Source organism: Cupressus sempervirens, chromosome 4 (genome assembly GCF_028749045.1).
Source record: "Cupressus sempervirens isolate cs-2001-9-10 chromosome 4, ASM2874904v1, whole genome shotgun sequence".
NCBI classification, from domain to species: Eukaryota; Viridiplantae; Streptophyta; class Pinopsida; order Cupressales; family Cupressaceae; genus Cupressus; species Cupressus sempervirens.
Window position 1 is genome coordinate 337,325,376 of NC_143121.1, and position 6,207 is coordinate 337,331,582.

The window sequence follows — 6,207 nt, forward strand, 5'->3', positions numbered from 1 at the left end:
ACCAGCCATGTCGCTAAGATATTCCCTCAATTTCAAGAGGAAAAAACTAGGAAATAATTGTAGAATAAGAATAAGGCCAAGGGTATTATCAAAGAAAAAATTAAGAGTAACAATGAGAGAGAGAAGGTTTGGAGATAGAAGGAATTTACAAATCATGTAGGAGGTCTAGAGAAGCATTAGGAGGGATTGGTGGGAGCCTAGCCCTTGGTTGATGTTGTGGTTCCAGGGACAGATTTCAGAGGAACAATGACTCAAGTAGCTAAATCTCCTATGCCCTTGGTAGTTTAGTAGTGAACTTAAAGTGAATTTGAGGTTTGTATTAACCAGTTGATATCAAGCCCTACAAAGGAAAAATCCAAGGGGAATCTTTTATCTGGGATTGCAAGCACTTAACTTGGAGTAGAAGTTGATATATCTAATGTTCCTAACTCCTAGGCTCTGGCAGGGTGTGAGGATGCTGCTCAATCTTGTGGGCCCTCCCCTATAGAACTTGGCCTTCTTAGCGAAGGGATGACATCTCCCATGAAGATTTGAAGAGTGGTGGAAATGGTAAGGTCCACGATGCTAGGTCAATTAACTAGAATGGATGCTTTGTTTGTGAGTTGTACTGATGAGCGACAGGGGGAATGGACTACAATTAGAAAGAAAAAGAAGAGTAGAGACCCTTCTCCAGTCTCCCCAGTTACAAAAAGAAGTAGAGTGAAATTAGATTTGGGAAAAAAACCCAAAACCCCTAGAAGGAATAGTCTTAGTCAGAACATGAAAGAGGAGACTAGAAGGAATCTAGCGAATGGGAGCCAAAAGACCATCTAAGAGGCCTGTCTTGCAAAGAAGAGATGAAGGTAATATCTTGGAACATACATGGGCTAAATGGAGCCCTCAAACAAGAGGTAATAAGAAATATGCTTAGGGATCATAGACTAGATTTTAAGCTTATTCAAGAAACCAAAATGAAAAAGGAGACTGTGGAGAGAATCTCTTTTCGTAGGAGCATGGAGGGGTTTGCTAGAAATTTGGATTGGGCTTTGATGGGTTTGCTTACTCTCTACAACTCTAACCTTTTTAAGTCCTAAGTCTTATACGATGAAGGTAATATTCTCCTCATTCAAGTTCTTAATATCAAATATCATGAATGCTAGTATCTTTTGAATGTTTATGCTCCTAATTCAAAGATAGGAAGGAGGATTTACTTTGTCAAGATTAAGAATATTTTATCTAGATTCCAAGTGGGAAACAATATTATCATGGGGGAATTTAATACCCCCTTAAGGGATGATGATAAATAGGGGGTATGGCTCCATATTTGGAAAGTAGGCACAAGCTTTCAAACTTCATCAATGATATGGCATTTTTAGATGTTGATTTTTAGGGAGGCTTCTTCACCTAGTCCAATAGGAGAGTGGGAAGAGACTACATTCAAGTTTGGCTAAACATGGCTCTTATATCTTTGGATTGGATGAATTCCAATTATTGCAATCTATCTTTAATAGCCCAGATAGGATTAGGTCACTCTCCTATTTCTCTCACTTTGGACCCCATTGCTATCAAACTCAACTTCCTCGTCAGATTCAAAATAATGTGGACTTTCGACCCATATATCTCTCTTCATACCTCAGAGTGATGGAACATTTACATAGAGGGTTCTGACATGTTCAAGGTGGCTAAGGAGTTGAAAAATATAAAGCTCAATAGCAAGAAGTGGAATAAGTCTGATTTTGGTAACATTTTTCATTCCAAAGCTAAGATCTCAAAGGATCTCAACATTATTCAGGGTGCTATTAAGAAGGAGGGGTATAACAAAGCGAGGTTGGAGGAAGAAAAAATTATTCTTACTGAGCTTCACAATGTGATTGGTCAAGAGGAGGCCTATTGGAAATATAGATTGAGAGTTGTCTTGTTAAAAGAGGGGGACCAAAACACTAGATTCTTCCATATCTCTACACTGAAACATAGAGTTAATAATATAATTAGTAGTATCAAGCAAGGGGATGTTGTCTTGGAAGAGGAAAATGATATAGCTACTGAGGCCATCTCCTTCTTCTCTAACCTTCTATCAAGAGATCTTAATCTAGTGGAAGAAAATCAACATGATATTATTTCAAACATTTTGACTTTGATCCAACCAGAGCACAATGCTATGATTGAGGCAATTCCTTCCCCTTTGGAAGTTGAGCAGGTTATTTTCTCCCTTCCTGCGGACAAGTCTCCAGGCCCAGATGGCTTCCCTAATTTTTTCTTTCAAATGTTCTGGAGAGTGGTCCATTAGGATTTCATACAAGTTGTTCAAGAGTTTTTTAGAGCTAAAAGTATACTCAAGGAGGTTAATGCTACTTTTTTAGTGCCTATTTCTAAAGTTTCAAGGGTAGATTCTATGGATCTTTTTAGACCTATCAACCTATGCAACTCTTTCTATAAGATAATTTCTAAAGTTCTGGCTATTAGGATTATCAAGATCCTCCCTATCATTATTGCTCCTCAACAATCTAGCTTTTTTCCAGGGAGACAAATCTTGGACTCAATCATGACTGTCCATGAAGCATCCACTCTTTGGAAGAAGGAAAGAGAGAAGGTTTCCTCCTCAAGCTTGACCTATCCAAGGCTTATGGTTGGGTGGACTAGTCCTTTCTCTTCAAGGCTCTAAGAGCCCTTGGTTTTAACTCAGGGGTCATCAAGCTTATTAACCAACTGATATCTACTACTCCTTTGGAATTTTTGATCAATGGTTCCCTCTTGACGTTCTTCAAACCCTCAAGTGGGCTCAAGCAAGGTGATCTGATCTTGCCCATTTTTTTCATCATTTTGGCTAAGTGTTTGGGAATGATGATGTTTTCCAACATAATTTCTTGAGATTTGGCTACAATCAAACCTTCTTCTAGTCCCCTGGTCTTCTCTCATCAGCAATTTGTGGATGACACTATTATGGGGGGGGGGGGGGGGAGTCTTAGTTGGGGAAGATAGGGTTGTCAAAAAGATTTTGAGCTCTTACTCTAGGGGTTCAGGGTAGCTTATCAATTGGAACAAGAGTTCTATTTTCTTCATAAACACTCTGACTATGAGACAAAGAAAGATAGCTAATATTTTGGGTTATGACATTGGCAGTCTCCCTTCGATCTATCTAGGTCTCCCAATGGGTCTCAAACCCCCTGATTCTTTCTGGATTAGCCTTATTGACAGGTTCAATATGGAATTGGTTGGATGGAAGGGAATTACCCTTAGCCAAGCTAGTAAGATTCAAATGGTCAATTCCACCCTTCAAAATCTTCCAACTTATGCACTGAGTCTATTTGGGATTTCTTGTAAGTATGCTAACCATTTGGAGAAAATCCAGAGGAATTTTATATGGTCTAGATCAGAAGACCATATGATATTTCCTCTTGTGGCTTGGGAAAATGTGTGCCTCCCCAAACATAATGCAAGGTTGGGTATAAGAAAATTGAGACCTTTCAGTAAAGCTCTCCAAGCTAAACATATTTGGAGAATCTTCTCTAGCAAGGGGATTGGTGTGACATCATGGAGAATAAATACCTTTGGAGACCTTCTATAAGATACTTGTTCAATGATGGTACTATACCCAATGGATCAAATATTTGGAATGACATGCTTAGATCCAGAGAGACGACCAAGAACAAGGCAAAATGGAGAGTTGGTAATGGAAAGGACATCTTTTTTTGGCAAGATAACTGACTAATCTAGGGGCCTCTTCTCAATTTTCTTACTTATGATAGATGGGCTTATACTTGTATTCAGAGGTTTGGCAGCTATGTCAGTGACTACAGAGTAGGCCATGAGTGGAGAGACCTTTCTTTAATCTCTAGGGATCTCAAACTTCTAATGACTATTCTTTACTCCATGCTTTTGAATGATGATCAGGACCAACTTGTTTGGGAGAATACTTCGAATGGAATTTACTCGGCGGCTTCTAGCTACCAATCTCAGATGAAGTAGGATTCCAAACCTAATTGGGCTAAGGCCTAGTTCCTTGGCCTTATCCCTAAAATCAACATTTTCTTCTAGCCATTCCTCCAGAATAGGGTTCTCACCATATAAAACCTTAGTAAAAGGGGTCTCCACATTTCAAATAGATGTGTTCTTTTGAAAAAAACTAGGTAGAGTCTGTGGACCACTTGTTTATTCACTCCTCCTTCACGAGAGAGGTGTGGTCTATTTCCAGTCAAGGATTTAGGTTGAAGTGGTGTGCTCTTGCCTCGACCATTGAATTCTTTAGGCAACAAGATGCCTCTTGGAAGGGTTCTTGTCTTCAAGCCATCAACAAATAGGTGTTGCCTCACTTTGGTTGGGGAATATGGAAATAACACAATAATCACATCTCTAGGGATGCTAGCCTTCCTGCCAAAATTATGTCTCGTAAAATTATAAATGCCTTTTTGGAAAATTACATGTTTAGTGAAGGATCTAACCCATTTGTAGGAGACACTAGAAGTGGAAATGACACTTAGATAAGAAAAAATGAATGTTAATGGTCTTTACCCCCCGAGGGATGGCACAAAGATAACTTTGATGGGACAGAAAAAGGTAATTGAGGTGTTGTGGGTAGTGGAGGGGTGATTAGAAATTTCCATTGGTATGGTATAGCGATAGTTTCCTTCCCTCTAGGGCACAAAACTAATCACTTTGTTGAGGCTTGTGCTGCCTTTCAAACCACTAAGCTAGCTAAAGATACTGGTGTTAAATGCCTTTGGCTAGAGGGGGATTCTAATAACATCATAAAATGACTTAGGGGTGAATATCTTCTATCCTAGAATATTAAAAATTTGGTGGAAGAAACCAAACAAATTCTACTTATTTTCTAGAGGGTATATGTGTCACATGATTATAGAGAGGCTAATTCGATCATTGATTGGATGGCTAACGAGGCAGTCAAAAGGGACATGTCATACAAGTGGACTTGTGGTGACAAGATTCCGATGGTAGCCAGAAGTATAATAGAGATTGAAAGAATCCAAGGGATGATGAGAAACATAAAGGGTAATAATGAAAGTTAATGCTATCAATTACACATTTATATTAATGAAAGCTTGGTACAAGTTGAATACAAGTAATCATAATTTGGGAGCTTTGTGGTATGCTTTCTGGGAAATTGGTAATTGTAATTACAATTGCATTCCTCAAGAAAAAGGAAAGTATTATTTTGGCAAGAATTACCAGAGTTTTGTTCTTTGCACTTGGAGTTTGTAGAGAAGTTCTAAGCTTTCCAACAAAATGGTGGGAAAAAGGCATTGAAGAGAGCTAGAGGGTGAAGCAGAGAAGTGGAAAAGGAGGTCGAAGGTCTAGAAGAATATGAGGGGCGGTGGCATCTCGAGTTTCATAGAGAAATTACATGGCTAGAATCCCAAGATTACTGATCTCAAGGTCAAGTCTTGGAAAGATGGGAAAGTGAAGATTGAAGGTATTGATTTCTAGGTAAATGAAGGTGTTATTATGGAAGTTATTGATTTTCCTATTGAGGGCATCAATTTCTTTAGGGATAAGAAAGTTTCTCCCAATGTTGTTAAAGACTTTTCCAAGGATGCCAAGGAGTTGAAAGATTTTGCATAGATAGGAACATACTATGAACCCGCTTCAATAAAGAAACTATGGAGGTTCATTATAAGGGCAATTATCCCTTACATTATGCTAGACACCAGGTATGATAGAATCTGTACCCACCATTTTTTTCATCCTGAACAACATCAAGTATGGAATTGAAATCTCCACCCCCTATTACCTTTTCTTCTTTGTTAATAAGAACATAATGGGTTATAAGAGGGTCTATTGTTACTAATTTATGAGCACTTTAAGGCTCAAACCTGTGGTAGAGTCATTGCCCAAAAAGTGGAGTCTTTAGAGGAAACAAAAAGCTCTTACCTTCCTTTTGGTACTAAGGATAGTGATGGGATGCATTTGAATGATGAAGCAGAGATGGCCAAGACTATGAAGGATTTTAGAAAAAATAGGAAGAAAAATGCTAGGAAAGTCTCATTGGGAAAACATATTAAATCTGAGGTTAATTCTATGGACGATTATAATGAAGAGGATGAGGGGATGGAAATGGAGAATGAGAATGATGTGAAAGAGGTTGATGCAGGAGCATCCAGATGTATAAGGGCAATCCTATGTCACCAAAAAAAAAATGTACTTAGACTTAGTTTTTTTTTCATGTGTTTTTATTTTTGGATACCCATTTGGGTCAAATAAAGGTTCCAACTC